Below are 16458 nucleotides of genomic sequence, written 5' to 3'. Positions count from 1 at the left end.
CTCTTGTGGCTGTGTAACGCAAGCCAAAGAGATGGGTATGCTTTCTAGGTCATTTCCAAATATAGACTCCTTTTTCTAGATCCTGGCTCATTTTCCCCTTTTCTATGAACAAGAATTATACAGCTTTAACCATGTAGATGAAAATACCGTTCTACTGAGCAGCAGAGAAAAGACAGAAAGGTCCTAAGTCCATCAATAACCTAAAGGAGTAGGGCGACCCTGCTAGCCTAAAGTCGTCAGATTGTTATAGACAGCAAAATAAACTGATATATTATTTAAGGATCTTTTTTTGGGGGGGGGTTGTTGTTGTTTTTAGGAAGTAGCTTGCTTGTTTCCCAATGTGTAATCTTCCTTCCATGTCTTCAGTTTCTTTTCTACCACCTGTCTTATTCTCTAGTCACCTGATCAGTGATCTACAAGTGACCTCACTGACCACATCCTTTCACCAAGTTTAAGAAGGACCTGGAAGTTTTAGTAACATATTTTTCTCAGAATTCTTGATGTGCTAATAGTTGAGAAACCATTTTTTTGTTGCCCTGTTTGTGCTCTGTAATTACATGCCGTGTGCACTGTAAACCTTCAAGATCTTGGCTCATAAACCAGATTCCTTGGTTTTTCTGTGTAAGTTTTTGCAGTGAGGAGAGTGGCCGCAGATGGCGTTCCCCTGGCAACTGTGTTTCTAACTCACCAGTTCCAGTCAGTACCTGCTTGAAGGTTACAAACTTACAGGCAGTTTAATTCCTTTGACAGACTTGTTGAAGAAACAGCTGAGAGGATCTCTGGGAGCAAAAGCCCTCTAAAACTGTCAACCTTACTGCATCTAGTTCCTTTGGGGGGCATTTGGTTTTATCAGGGAATTCAGAATTACAGTCACTTCCGATGCATCATAAACTGGACACAACTAGCTCTTGTTCTCCATTGGCTGGCTTGCCCAGAGAGGCAGTGCTTAAAATGACGAGGATACACATATCAGCTTAGTCAACACGAAAGCTGGGGAGTTGTAATTCTGGTGGTAACCACTGAGGATTAGTGGGTGAGGATATCTCTGAAATGGGTTTTATGATATACTGATCGTCTGGTAAGATAATAATGACCACCCTGGAAAGCCATCTGCTCCTGTTTGGAGAAGCATCCCCATCTATGGCAGGTTGGGTTCTCTAGGAAGCAGATTTAGAGAAGGCATGTGCATGTCTATTAGGGAATACTTTTGAGATCAACTTCTATGTAAAGGAAGGGAAGACAGAAGGAGTGGGCAGGGGGAGAAGTTGAGCTGTGATCATCAAAAGCCTCATCTAACCCCACAGAGTGCTCCAAGGCCAGAATGTCTACAGCTGACCTGAATTGTGGACGAGGAGGAGGCTGGGCAGAGTGGAGGGGCTGGACCCTCAGCTTCTACTGTATGACTAGTCAGTGACCAGTCATTGTATGCAGGCTGCCCTAGGAAGGGGCGATGGCGTGGGAGAGGCGTATTTCTTCATCAGTCACTTAATTTCCAGCAAAGATTGATAGTATTAGCTGCAGGGGGACAACCTTCCCAGGAACTTTGGGAATAAGAAATAAGGCTAAGAAACTCTGATGGAGGAATTTGGATGACTTATCACAGAATATACTCTGCCACCCATTCTCAACACCTCCATGGTGAGTCCAAATGACAGTTTCTTCCCTTACTTTCAGGTGCTTCTCCTTACAAATGACTTCCTCTCTGCAGTCAGCTATAAATACCTTTTTACCATGGTGCCAGTGGAAAAAATGTCCCAATCCGAGTGGCTGGGATTTGTTAAACAATCCCTTCACTTCCGTAAAATGTGTTAGACCAGGATCCTGTCCCTGTTCCTGTACTACCTGCAACACCCCCCCCCCCCACCCGGCTTCCCTTGACTTGGTTATTCATTCTGTTATTTATCATTTACATGCCATGTATTGTTCCACGTTGAGCAGTTTTCCTCCTTAAAATAGCATTTTTATGCACGTGATTATAGGTCTCTGGATTTGTCAAAAGAACGATGTTTTAAATCCAGACCTATTCCTCCCTTAACTCTAAACGGTGTGGTGTCCACCTCGTCTGGTAACTAAAAACACGACAGGTACTCACTCAATAGGTGCTTGTTGAACTTATTTTAATAATAAATAATTTCCTTCCTGAATGTGAGCATCGTAACTGATGAGGCAGCCTAGGCTAGCTGAGGACCAAGTATAAACTAGCATACCCTCCCCCCACCCCCAGGTGGGATGTGGGTGACATTCCTCAGGCACTCCTGGCTGCCCAGGAACAAAGGAAAGGAAACAAAACAAACGGCCAACTGGTAGAGATCACCGTCCTGCAGGACATAAGTCTCTACCAGTTTACAAATATCTTAGTAAATTACAGGAAAAAGGCAATCTTATCAATAGCCTCATCTCCGGAAACCTGTTGACTCACTTTCCTGGAGCCTCTAACAACACCCTCACCTCCACAGAGACGTGGGGAACAAAGGCAAGAAGGAAATGGCAGGTAAAAATGAAATTTCCTTATAACCTGAAGCCCATTGACAAACACTTGAGGCAAACAGAGTATAACATTTCTCCGGGAACCCCCTACTGTCTTAATGTTAATGCTTTGCTGGCGGACAATAGCAAGGCCTCACTCTCTTAGGAGTCCTCTTTAGCATATCAAAGTCCTTCTGGAGGCCTCCCTGTGGCCTTTACCTCCCCCAACTCCATAGTGTGTAATCAGTCACTCTTCACAACCCACTGCAGCTCGTTCTACCCACAGGTTCTGTCCCTCTGCTTTAATAAAATCCTTTTTGCACCCAAAGATGTCTTCAAGAATTGTTTCTTGGCCTACCTCCAAAACCCCACCATTCCAAAACCTCATCAGTAACTACTTATGTTTTATTTGCTGTTTCACCAATGTGCAAATACATGAATTTCAGGAATTCAAAATGTTTTTGGAAATGGCTTTTATGAGAAGTCACTTAAAAAGGGTCCTCTGGGGTGCCTGGGTGGCTCAGTCAGTTGAGACTCTGGCTCTTGATTTGGGCTCAGGTCATGATCCCAGGGCTGTGAGATGGGCCCTTGTGTCAGGCTCCACCCTGAGCAAGATTCTCTGTCCTCTCTCTCCCTCTCTCATGCTCTTTTTCTGTAAAAAAAAAATTGTCCTCTGTATTCTTGAACTAATATAGACCATTGTTGTTGTTATCATCATTATGGGCTTTTTGTTTAAAATAGTAAGAATAGATTTAGGAAGAAAGATAATTTACTGTGAAATTATTTTTTAACACAGAATCAAATGGGAGGCTTGAGAAACAGATTGGGGCTTAGGCAGGACCTGAGAATCCCCAGCGAGCCTATAAGCAGGAATTAATTAATAATCGTAAAAAGACATCATCACAGAATACATGGATGCATTCTATTTGATTTTTATTTTTTCTTATTTAAATACTAGATTTGATTGGTCTAGTCTGATCATGTGCCTATTTCATACACACACAGTGATATCTGTCTCTTGATCCTTTTTATATGCCCATTCTTTTTCTCATCTCAGCAAATGTCGATAGTTGTCCAAATTAGAAATCTAGATGTCTTGTAGTGTTTATACACACAGTTATTCCTGTGGATATTAAGACACCTATTAAGGTATTTATATATACTAATCTAACACTGAGACCTTGACTCCTACAGTATACACAAATACGAGACTGCAAATTCTTTTATAGCACAGGCTAGCATGTCTTGTCTATTATGTCTGTATTATACGGCCACTTTTGTGGTAACAACTACAAAAGTATCTTTCTTGTCCCTAACCACTTAAGAGAGTTCAATCTCAATTCTAGACAGAGCTTTACATTTATGCAGGCTTATGTGTATATTTTTCAGCACAATGCATGCATATATTTAAAAAATGTTGAATCATATTAAAAGAGTCATAATGACACTAGGCTTGTGCTTTTCTCAGTGCCACGATTTAACTACCTTGAAACAAATGCTTTCAAAATTTTTTGATATTTTATTGTTCTGACATTTTCCTGCATATATGTTTTATGTGCTTTCACTAACATTTTAAAAGTAATTTGTGTGAGACTTTATGTACGGACCACTTTTTTCTATCAAATAAGGGTGCACACCTTCCTGGTAATTCCCTTTTCAAAGTCCTCCTCATGGAGGTCTGCTCCACTTATATAAATTCCTTTGAAATTCCTAAATTCTCTCTTTCTGTGTTTTTCTAAATTCTTTCTTTCTTTCTTTCTTTCTTTCTTTCTTTCTTTCTTTCTTTTTTTCTTTCCTCCTTTCCCCTTCCTTCCTCCCTTCCTCCCTTCCTCCCTCCCTCTCTTTCTTTTCTTTTCTTTCTTTCTTTCTTTCTTTCTTTCTTTCTTTCTTTCTTTTTTCTTTCTTTCTTTCTTTCCTTTTTTCCTCCCTCCCTCCTACCTCCCTCCCTCCTTCCTCCTGTCCTCTTTCCTCCCTCCCTCCTTCCTCCCTCCCTCCCTGTCCCTTCCCTCCCTCCTCTTTCCTTTCCCTTCCTTCCTTCCTTCCTTCCTTCCTTCCTTCCTTCCTTCTCTCCTCTCTTTCTTTCCTTTCTTCTTCCTTTTTGTCATATTTGCTTATTTATGTGGTTTAAACTCACTCCATTTGGGGGTTTCCCTGGCATTTGACCCTACATCTCTACTAGTGAGCTACTGCACTGATTAGAAGTTGTTATAAAACGTTTGGCTTGTTGACAGAATATGGAGTTATTTTTTCTGAGCTCCTTGGTTTTCTCCTGGGACACGCCTACCCTGTTTGAGTACTGAGTTTTTTTCACAGTTGAATATGCATGTATACATTTGATTCCCCTGTTTTCAATACATTCTGCTGTGACTGGTGCCCCAACTTCAAAATTTCTCTGATTTTCTTTGTTGGAAACAACACATCTACTTTTTGCAGAGGATTGGGGCGGGGGGGGGGGGGGGGTTGCACACAGTTGTGTATAAATTAGGAGCGAAGATCCGGGAGTTGAATGGCCAAAGTTCTTTATCGTTTTATAAAATCCCTTTATTTCCTACCCAGGGTCTTACTCACATCTTTTACATTGTCTTTTATTATACCTCAAGTCTCTGAGCCATTAGTGTTATTCTGGGACAAATTGGCTTGCCTATTGTCAATGTCTTTTTCGAGAGCTTTTAACTTTCCAGTTTTCACTAATCTTTTCAATTTCAACTGAATATTAAGAATTGTTCAATTTATGTATAATTGAATTACGTGAAAATATTATTGGATCACATCTAACATAGATACTTTCCCATCCACTGCACTTACCTTTCGTTTATTAACTAATTTATTCAACCAATAAACGTGGTGCTAGGCACCGTTTAGGTGCTTGGGATGCATAAATAGTAAAGTAGTGATGGAAAGAGATTAAAATACTTTTCTGTGGGGAGCTAGCTTTCCAATAGGGTATTCAGACTATGAGTTCCTTTCATAACGCATATATCGTATCATACATAGTAACACAACACATAATAGAATAGAATACATAATATATAATATGTATCTGTATTTTAGATAGCAACATGTGCTCTTTCCCTAGACCTAAGAAGTAGAGCATTACAACACAAGACCAATGTAAACTTGACCAATTATAGCTTCTTTTTCATCCCTTTCAAAAATAACCACCATTCTGACTTTATATTAATTATTCTCCTGATTTGCCTTAGAGTTTTTTAAATGCCCCAAATTTCATTGTTTATTTGCCTTTTTCTGGAATTACAAATAGAATCATACTATATATGCATGTTGCCCTGTGATTGGCTCTTTTATTTCCAGACATACATATATTGATTTGTGTAACTGTAGTACATTGATCTTCATTGAATTTTGCATTATGCAATTTATTTATTCCCTGTATGTGCACATGTGCAAGAATTTCTTTGGGATTTGTACATAATACTAAAATTGCTGTTTCATAGAATATGGAACTTTATTTAACTTTATTATTTAACATATTTAGTTAACTAAATATTTTCTTCTTCTCTGGACTAACAGTGAATGAAAATTCTTCTTGCTCCATATCACAGACAATGCTTCATCTGGTTTGATCTTTGAATTTTTGGTGAGTGTGATTGGTAGAAATGAAATATCACTCTGGATGTAAATTGGATCCCTCTAATCATCAACAAGATTGAGTGTCATTTCACATATATACATGTGCCTTTTGTGGTTCATTTTTGAAATTCCTGTGTATGTCCTTTGTGTGTTTTTGGAATGGGTTGTGTACTTCTCCTTGAAAGTCTTCCGGGTACGTTTATAGTAGTAATATGTTAAATATTTTGAAACATTTTTTTCAAGTTTGTGTCTTCCATTCTTTCATGGATTGCTTTGGTGTGATATTGCTGTATATTGTATTTTGAAAATAGTATAATTATGCCTATTAACATGTAAGTATTTATTGACCTGGAATTGAATTTTATGTGTGCTATCTGGCTGGTTCTTACTTGTTTCATTTTAATTAGCCATTTATGGAAAGCCATCCTTCTCCTCTGACCTGCACATGTCCTTTTATCTATAGCAAAAATCAGAAAACAAAAATATAAGCTAGTCCTACTTATGAAAATAGATAAAAATTTCCAAACCAATAATTAACAAATGGAATATGGGATGTATAAAAAATGATAATACTTCATGGTCAGTTAGGTTTATTCCAGGAATGTAAATTTGACATCATTAAATAATAATAAATTCAGTAGACACAGCAAGGGTTTATTTTGTTTTAACGTTTGTTTATTTTTGAGACAGAGAGACAGAGCATGAACGGGGGAGAGGCAGAGAGACAGGGAGACACAGAATCGGAAGCAGGCTCCAGGCTCTGAGCGATCAACCCAGAGCCCGACGCGGGGCTCGAACTCACGGACCGCGAGATCGCGACCTGAGCTGAAGTCGGACGCTTAACCGACTGAGCCACCCAGGCGCCCCGACACAGCAAGGGTTTAAAGAAGAAAAACCGTTTGATTATTTTAATAGATTGTCAAAAAAGCTCTCAATGAAATTTTGATATTGGGTTTATTTTAGCTTCATAAAAATACTTGGAGATTATTTTTCTTTTTAGAAAGACTTTTGCCAGAGATTCATTATCTTTATTACACTTTTCACCGCACTACTATATAGCTTTGTTGATGCTTTTCATTGAATATTTGTTTTCTGTTTCAAAATTACTGTTGTTGGCGCACCTGGGTGGCTCAGTCAGTTGAGTGTCCAACTTCGGCTCAGGTCATGATCTCATGGTTTGTGAGTTCCAGACTCTCATCAGGCTTTGTGCTGACAGCTTGGAGCCTGGAGCCTGCTCAGATTCTGTGTCTCCCTCTCTCTCTGTTCCTCCTCTGTTCACACGTACTCTCTCTCTTTCAAAAACAAATAAAGATTAAAAAGATTAAAAAAATTATAAATTACCATTGCACATTTATTTTTTTCCTTGATTTTTTTGGAGTTAATTCAACATTCTTTCCTTTCAATTTTGAGATAGATACTTGTTTCATGAATTATCACTTTTATTTCTTCAAGTGTAATTATTTAAAATTACAAGTTTTACTCTGAGTACTGTTTCAGATACTTTCCACAATTTTGTTATTTTTATTATAGTTTATATTTATATATTAGTGTTTTCTTTATTATTGTTTCTTATAACTGTGCCTATTTAATGGAGCTTTTAAAATTTACAGACTTAAGTGTTTTTAAAATTAAAGTTTTTATTTATATCTTAATTCATTTTGATCAAAGAGTATAATACTGGGGTGCCTGGGTGGCTTAGTCAGTTGAGTGTCTGACTTCAGCTCAGGTCATGATCTCATGGTTCATGGATTTGAGGCCCACATCGGGCTCTGTGCTGACAGCTCAGAGCCTGGAGCCTGCTTCAGATTCTGTCTCCCTCTCTCTCTGCCCCTCCCGTGCTCATACTCTGTCTTTCTCTCTGTCTCAAAAATAAGTAAACATTAAAAAAAAAGAATATAATACTAACTTTATAGCTTTTGATACCTGGTTTTTTAGCTTAGAATATGGTCAGTTTTTGTAATGTTTCATGCACACTTAATAGAAATGTGGACTCTCTCATTGTGGCTACGGGGTCCTCTATGTATTTAATGCATTAACACTGCTCATTGTGAGCTCATTGTGTGTGGAATCCTTTGTATTTAAAAAAAAATTTAATGTTTATTTATTTTTGAGAGAGAGAGACAGAGTGTGAGCAAGGGAGGGGCAGAGAGAGAAGGAGACACAGAATCTGAAGCAGGCTCCAGGCTCTGAGCTGTCAGCACAGAGCCCGACGCGGGGCTCGAACTCATGGACGGTGAGATGATGACCTGAGCTGAAGGCGGACGCTCAACCGACTGAGCTACCCAGGCGCCCCGAATCAAATCCTTTGTATTTTTATTAAGATTTCCATTTGCTGTAGTTATAATTTAATAATAAGTCTAAAAGTATCAAGTTACCATGTAGTTTAGTCCTATCTTCCTGCAATTTTTATCCTCAGTATCTTTTGTAATTTATGTGATTTTAATACTAGAATTATCGGAGAATTGTGACAACTTGTACTTTTACCGTCTCATGGTGACTCATCCTTAATAATAATTATTATGCCTTAAATTATATTTATTTTGAAATTAATATAACAATGCCAGCTTTTAAAATATTTGCCTGGCATATTTTTACTACATTCTTTTATTTTTGAACATTTCTGTATCCTTATGTGATAGATGTGTATTAACAAACTGGTGATGTTTTTTGGTCCCCAAAGTAGATCTCCATCTTTTAAACATCAAGTTTACTATAATAATGCTTATTTTTGTTAGTTCTGTATCATTTTGTGCTCTCTATGTGAACTGCATACTTAGAAAAAAAATTCTTACCTAGTGTTGAATTGTTTGATATTTTATTAAATTTTTCTTCCCCATTATTTTCAACGTAAGTAGTTGTATTTATATTCTTTTGTGTTTCCCCGTAGAATTTGGACATGCACAGTCAACAAAACCTAGAGTTAGGCATAATGAATTAACTTCTTATGAAAAATAGATGATCTTAGCATGTATAAAGTCCAAACACTGTGCTCCAGTTTTGCCAATATTTTAATTTTATTACATGTTCTTCTTCCCTAATTAACCCTGCGTTCAGTTATATATTGTAACACTAGTTTATATAAACGTTTATTTACATTTTTGTCCATGTTGTTGATTTTTTTCTAATCAATCTATAATTCATCTATGCTATTTTCTTGTAAATAATTTGTCCTTATTTTGGCTACTTTTTAAAAAAAATTGTATTTGTTTTTGAAAGGCAGGGAGAAACACAGCATGAGGGAGGGAGGGGCAGAGATACGGGGAGACACAGTATCTGAAGCAGGTTCCAGCCTCTGAGCTGTCAGCACAGAGCCCCATGCTGGGCTCTAGCTCATGAACCATGAGATCATGACCTGAGCCGAGGTGGGACGCTTAACTGACTGAGCCACCCAGGCATCCCTATTTTGGCAACTTTTTAGGTAATCTTTTTCTCTTATGTTTTCTGAAGTTTTACTAAATTATGTCTAAGCATGCAAATCTTTTATTTATGTCTCTGGGATAAATGTATTTAAAGCACTGAACATGTATTTCATTATTTTGGAGAATCCTAAATGAATATCTTTTGTATATTAAAGTTGAATCTTTCTTTGTATTCTCTTTCTTTTGGACCTTCAGTTATTAGACCTTCTCATTTTGTCTTCCACATCTGTTTGCTTCCTTTTTCATTTTCAGTCTCTTTCAATCTGTGCTATACTCTGAGAATTTTGTTTTAGTTCAATCCTCCAATTAGTAAATTTCTGTTTAATCTGCATCTAGCTTTTCGCTTAACACTTCATTGATTATAGTTTTCATGTTTATATTTGATACTTTTCTTCATTTTTAATATATTTTATTAGTTACTATTTTTGATTTAGTCCTTTTCTATCAAGTGTACTTAATTTAAAATCCACATTTTATATTCTCTATCCAGTAAATGCAATACCTAATTTATTTGATATTCTTGGTGATCTAAATCTTCTGTTTCTTCCTTTGCTCTGTCTGGCTAATTTGTGTTTGCATTACACTGTTACATTACCTATTACATTACTTAGTGTTGAAAACTCATGGTGGGTGAGACTTTACCTGCAGTATTCCTGCCTGGCCTTTTTGCATACATGTCCTATCAGAGACAATTGTCTTTTGCCTAATGACAACGCTACAGAGTTTGCAGCTTGGAATAGTCCCCTAAGCTAGAAACATGACCATGACAAAGTCCTCACCTTCTAGGAATTCACAGCAGGGAAAGATAAAGGAACAGCTGCATGAAGTCTGTTAGTGTCATGTTCATAGCTGCTGGTATCCCTGTTCTTCCCCTTCTTCACCTTCCCTGCTTTGGGGATCTCAGTCTTTACCCTTTTTTTCCCACACTGCTACCTGCCTGGCCTTTTGAGGAAATTTCTGGTTTCCTGTCCCTTTTCTGGAGGTAAGGTGTATAAAAAAGGTGAATGAATAGAGAAAAATTGTTTACAGAAGGAAATGGAGGAGGAACAAATGGCCAGGGCCAGGTCTACTGTATACCGTGAGCTGATGCATAAGAAGTGAATACAATGAAAGGCAAAGAGTATCTATATTGTCTAATGGGATCTAGTGGAAAGGAGTTTTCAAAGGATCTTTTCTTCTGGGTTATAAATTGGCAACAATGTTCCCAGAGTCCCAAATAAAGATTCAAATTCTATTTTTATTTATTTCCCACCAAGTGTTGATTGAGCACGTGCTTTCTAATAGGCACCTTTTGCATCAAGGAGGATACAGAGTCAACATCACAGCAAAGACTTTGTTCCCATGGGGTTTACACAGTATAGAAACATGCTTTTAAAAGGGAATAAAGAATTAAGTAACGTTTTAGATTGATATAAATATTGAGATGGAAATGAAGGAGAGTAAGGGGACAGTGATGGAGGAAGGGGTGCTACTTTACCTAGGATAACCAGGTAAACTTCTGTGATTAGGCGACTTTTGAGCGGAGACCTTAATAAAACTGCTAGATCTTGTTTTCATGAATGAGATGTTGTGCTAAGACTGAAATACCTGGGAAGTTCAGGTTCTACTGAGCCTGTAGTTGTAGTAGATGTAAATATGGGGTTTTTTTTGTTTTGTTTTCTTTTGTTTTGTATTGTTTTTGGAGGAAAGATGTGGGCCATTAAGTCAAGCTTTGTTTCGTGGTTTTGTGAAAGGCTTATAAGAGGGTGACCAAAGTCTCAAAGCTGATAAAAGGATCAGGCAGTCAGAGGAGATAGGAAAACGGTACACAAAGAAAATAGTGTGCGTAGAGGCATAAAACAACGTGGAGTGTTACTGCAGTAACTCCATTTTCTCTAGCCTGTAGGGTTATAATGTGTTTAAGTCAAGAGATGCAAGCTGAGGCAAAACCAAAAGCATCTCCATGACAAGCTGCACAGTTGGGATATTACTCTGAGGCCAGTAGGGGAGAAAATGATTTTAAGCAGGGGAGTAACAAAGCTAATGTTATGTGTTGGAAAGATCATTCCACATGTTGGAAAGTGGCCAATTTATAGAGAGTAGATTGAAAAGAGACTGAGGTCAGAAAAACTAGTTAAACCTCTGTATTTATCTAAACATCAACATAGTTCCTAAATATGATCGACTCTACTGATGTCTACCTTGGACATAGATTCTCTCTCGTGACATCAGTGACACGTATGCAAATGGGGTGCAAATATTTTACGTTTATATCATTAATCCTCTTCACTTATCTGCCTTATCCATTTCCTAGGTAGGCCACAAATCATTCATTCAATATATATTTATTGAATATTATTGTACGTGCTATCTGCCAGTCAACTTTTCTAGGGACTGGTCATACTGCAGAAAATAAGGCTGCAATAATAACACAACAAAACTTGGTCATGAAACTTCTAATATATTGCTCTCACTTTTCATTTTAATCCCTACTGACCACTTTCTTGTCCATATTTCGATCTGTCCTCAATGGTGTTTGTTTTTCCTCTGGACGTCTTATGTGATCGTGTGCATCATCATAAACATGATGATTATAAATACTCTTTCCCATTATAGCGCACACGGAGGTCTTTATTGTAGCTCGTAACATTCAATGGTTATATGACAGGATTCATTGGTTCCTGCTGGTCTTCACCGCGTCTATTACGAGTCCACTTACTTTAATCTTCAGGAATGAAATGCCATGGCCTTTCATCAGGCCAGTGTTCAGTGCTTTTTATGCTCACAGATGAGTCTTATCTGAAGTTGTCTGAACCATCTGTTGATTACAAAGAAAACTGCTGTTCGATTGCCTCGTATTACCTGCCTCCAGTACTTCCTCTGTGTCTACACTATTCTCCTTTAAAGCAAGTCATTAAAGTTTGCTTTACAAAGCTCACCATGCTGTTTTTTCCTTTACTTTGTTTGGCAATAAATGCATTTTCCAGCAAAACATTTTAACTGCACACAGCTTCATTTCTTACCTCTAACTAAGTATTCCTTACGGTGTGAAGCCTTTATCTTCAGAATGCTCCTAATTCTGCATTCTTAGTAATTACTTTATATTGGGACTCCAAGTCAGCCCTAAAACCATCACTTTACCCTTCTTTAAGAAGCAGAGGACACCATTATAGATCTATCCTGCAATGAGTCAACTATTAGGCTCCCTCTTGTATGCTGGCTGAATAGTCAACCGTTGACACTAAGAAATTAAACGCTACATGTTTTGTTCTTTATGTTTTGTGCACTTGGAAACAAATAACATACATTTGATGCTCCAGGAGGAACATCACTAACTGTATGCTGTGCTTACCTGTACCAGTTAATCCACGCTTCCAAGAAAGATTAGATGTTATCAGGAGAAACTAAGATGTGGTTAAAAAAATATGAATTTTAGAGTTTTACAGGTATGCTTTGTTATTAACTTTGTCATTTCCAAAGTATATTTCCATTTCCAAAATGGCTTTAACACTCTGAACCAAACTTTCCACATCTGTAAAATACGGAAAATAGTATTATGATTCGGATTGTGTTATACTTTTATTTTTGAGTTCTTTTCAATTCTTATATACTTATATGTTTATATGCAGTTTATATTGTGTTTATCAGATTCAAAAGAATCACCTTGGATTAAGATTTAGAATTGTATTCTATTTGCAGATTCATATTTTCCTTTTAGTTTAAGAAATAGAATTTATTTCTCTGCTAATTCTAGATGTTTATATCTCTTCTCTGAATATTCCTTCATTTTGGTTCTGATTGAATTCTGGCAATCCCTTCAGGACGTTGATAGACCTAGAGGTAGCTCTCCTACTTGTTAGTTGCTTTGTTTTGTTTTGTTTTCCCCCAACATCTAATCTTTAAAAGGGTCTAGAGGTGGAATGGGTTTTGCTCTTGTATTTCATGGTTTCATCCAGAGCATTTCTCTTTCTCCTCTCAAAACTTGTATCTTTGGAGCAGTCTACACTAGCCTACCTCTTACTCTCTCTTACTTTTTGGACACATTAGAAGCTAGCTCATACTCTTTATTCTTCCTATCATCATTTTTAGAATAGGAGCTTAATTACAAAAATGGTCAAATTTCTGCCTGTCTCTATTTTCATGAGCCTTGTGAGGTGACAGCTGATCCTTTTCAGGAGTTGTACAGTCTATTTTCCTACACCTTGCACTTGGGTTAAACTTGTATCTTAGTTTAGACAGTAGAATGTAATAGAAGTGACCTTGTTTGTTGGGAACCTAAGCCTGAAAGGGCCTGACACGCTTCTATACTCTCTCAGCTCCCCCTGACAACTGAATGTATTAGAGTTAGATGGCTGGGAGATAAGAGACCATGGAGCAGAGCCCGGTTAGCTCAGTGGTCCCAGCTGAGGCCCTGGACTTCTGAGAGCACCCAGCCAAGAACATCAGAGCCGACCAGCAACTGATTCACAGCTGACCATGGATGGATGAGTAAGCCATTCCAATACGAGCTCAGATTGGGAGAACTGCCAAGATGATCCATAGCCTGTGAGCAAAAGATAAATGTTTAGTAATGTGTGAAACCGAAATGTCTGTGGGTTTTCACCCAGTGTTATTGTGGCAGGAAATAACTGACGTAAGAATTACTTGTGATGAAATAGAAATCTCAAACATTATGCAACACATACATAATAATAGAGCTAATAATGAAATTTGAGTTCTTGATCTTTCCATTGTACCACAGTATATCTTAACAGTCTATAAAAACAAGTGATCAAGATCACACAGCTACTCCAAGCCCGTCTGGACAGCTCCATGCCTGAATTCTTCCGTTACCACCAAAGTCACAGATATATACCTCAAAATTGTAAAATTTGAAACACAGTTTTTCTTTTGGTATGGGCAATACAAGTGAGGGAACGTCACAAAAATGCTGTTAGGACGCTTGGTGTAACTAGAATGTGTAGCAGTTTCTGAACCGTTGTTGCACCTTCTTTCTGAAACTTATCCCTAACCCTGATGAACTATACTTACTCAGCCAGTCCCATGCGAGAGGAACTAAAACACTGGTTGATCTCCACAGACAGCTATAGAAAAGGTTTACACTGAATCAGAGAAGTAACCTTTTCTTTCTTTTTTTTTTTTTTTTTTCTATAAGTAGGCTTCACTGCCATCACGGAGCCCAACGCAGAGCTTGAACTCTTCACCCAGAGCTTGAACTCTTCACCCTGAGATCAAGACGTGAACTGAGATCAAGAGAGGGACCCTTAATGGACTGAGCCACCCAGGTGCCCCAAGAAGTAATCTTTTCAATTCTTGTCATTATTTTTTGGTTATTTTAGCAGTATGCTATGCTCCATTTCAATCCTCAATTGTTGAATATTCTTTTTAAGGTCTGCCATCCGGGCAATCAGGGTAGAGATCCCGAAACACTCACAGTCTCACAAATTAAGAATCTGCTGAAATCTTTTCAAAATACTTACTTTGGCTTATGATAGTGAAATATGTCAGAAATAAAACTTGGCCAGTTTGGAATGTTTGGATTCTCCTACTTGACATGAAGGAACCAAAATGGCTATGGCATCACAGCACACACATGACACATAAAGATGGATGCACACCTGTGAACTAGGAAGCGGCCATGCTGTTTCAGGCAATGTGCTAACTTGAGCCCACATACACATAACCTTGAGATCTTCTTCGGTCACAGTTTCAAGAGTAACATAGACACAAATATACTTCATCTTTTAAGATGAAGATCAACAACCATTTAAGAACAACATGATAATATGTAGTTAAAGAGTGTGAGCTTTGATAGTACTGAAATAAATTAAACCACCAATTTTTCTGCTATCTGGTCTTGTGAGGTTAGGGTGAGTTGCTGAATACCTCAGGAAGTTGCTTTTCATGTGAAATGGAGATAATATTGATTACCTCAGTGTTTTGGCTATGCTTCTATTTTTGTTTGCAGAAGGAACTGCCACTTTCGTCACAGTGCCTTGGAAAAGGTTAGTCACCTCCTTTCTTCCAATTCAAAAATCCAAAATCTGTGCTGTATCATTTTAGACACGTTTTTATTCTTTTTCTATCAAGACCATTTTTCACTACGATCCCTATTAATTCCTGTCTAATCTATGAACTTTGCTCAAATGTTGATTGGTTTCAATTTTGATTCCAAACATCTATGTTGTCTAAACTTTCAACCATTGAAATCGGCAAATATATTATTCATTTTGGCAAAGTTCTTTTTATTGTACTCTAAATATTTCATTTTCAATAGATATTTCTTCTTAAAATATTTGTAAAAGTTAGGAGGAGAAAGACTCTCCCTTGGTCTTATTAGAAATAGGACACAATGTTAACAATGGAACAGAATATAGTACATAATTGCTAATAGAATAAAGTATGAGACTATCTTTTAAAATCTCAATAAAGAAGATATAGATAATCTGAATAGTTCTGAATCTATTGCAGAAGTGAAATTTTTAGTTAAAATCTTAATCTTCCCAACAAAAACCTCCAGGCCCAGATAATATTAATGGTGAAATCTACCACCTACTTAATAAATAATAACAATTTAAAAAAATCTCCCAGGAAACAGAAGTGATTGTATAAGTGGAAAACACCAAGTAATCTACAGAAGAGATCCTAGAACTAATAGGTGAATTTAGCAAGATTGTTGGATAAATATGTATGTCCCACCCATATACCTATATAATAGTTATGGGTAGTTGGAAATTAGAATTTTAAAAATATCATTTAAAGTAGCACCAAAAATAAAATATGTAGATATCAGTGCAACATTATCTGAATAATTTGTATGTGGGGAAATCACCAAACACTGATAAAGGAATCAAAGGCAGCCTAAATAAATCAAGAGATATACCCATGTTTATAGATTGAAAGATTCACTTTTCTTGAGATGCCATCTCTCATGGTTTGATCTCTTGATCCAATGTAATCATAACTGAAATCACACTAATGTTTTTTTATAGACCTTGACAAA

The sequence above is a fragment of the Acinonyx jubatus genome, chromosome D2 (genome assembly GCF_027475565.1).
Source record: "Acinonyx jubatus isolate Ajub_Pintada_27869175 chromosome D2, VMU_Ajub_asm_v1.0, whole genome shotgun sequence".
NCBI lineage: Eukaryota > Metazoa > Chordata > Mammalia > Carnivora > Felidae > Acinonyx > Acinonyx jubatus.
Note: the sequence above shows the minus strand (reverse complement) of the source record.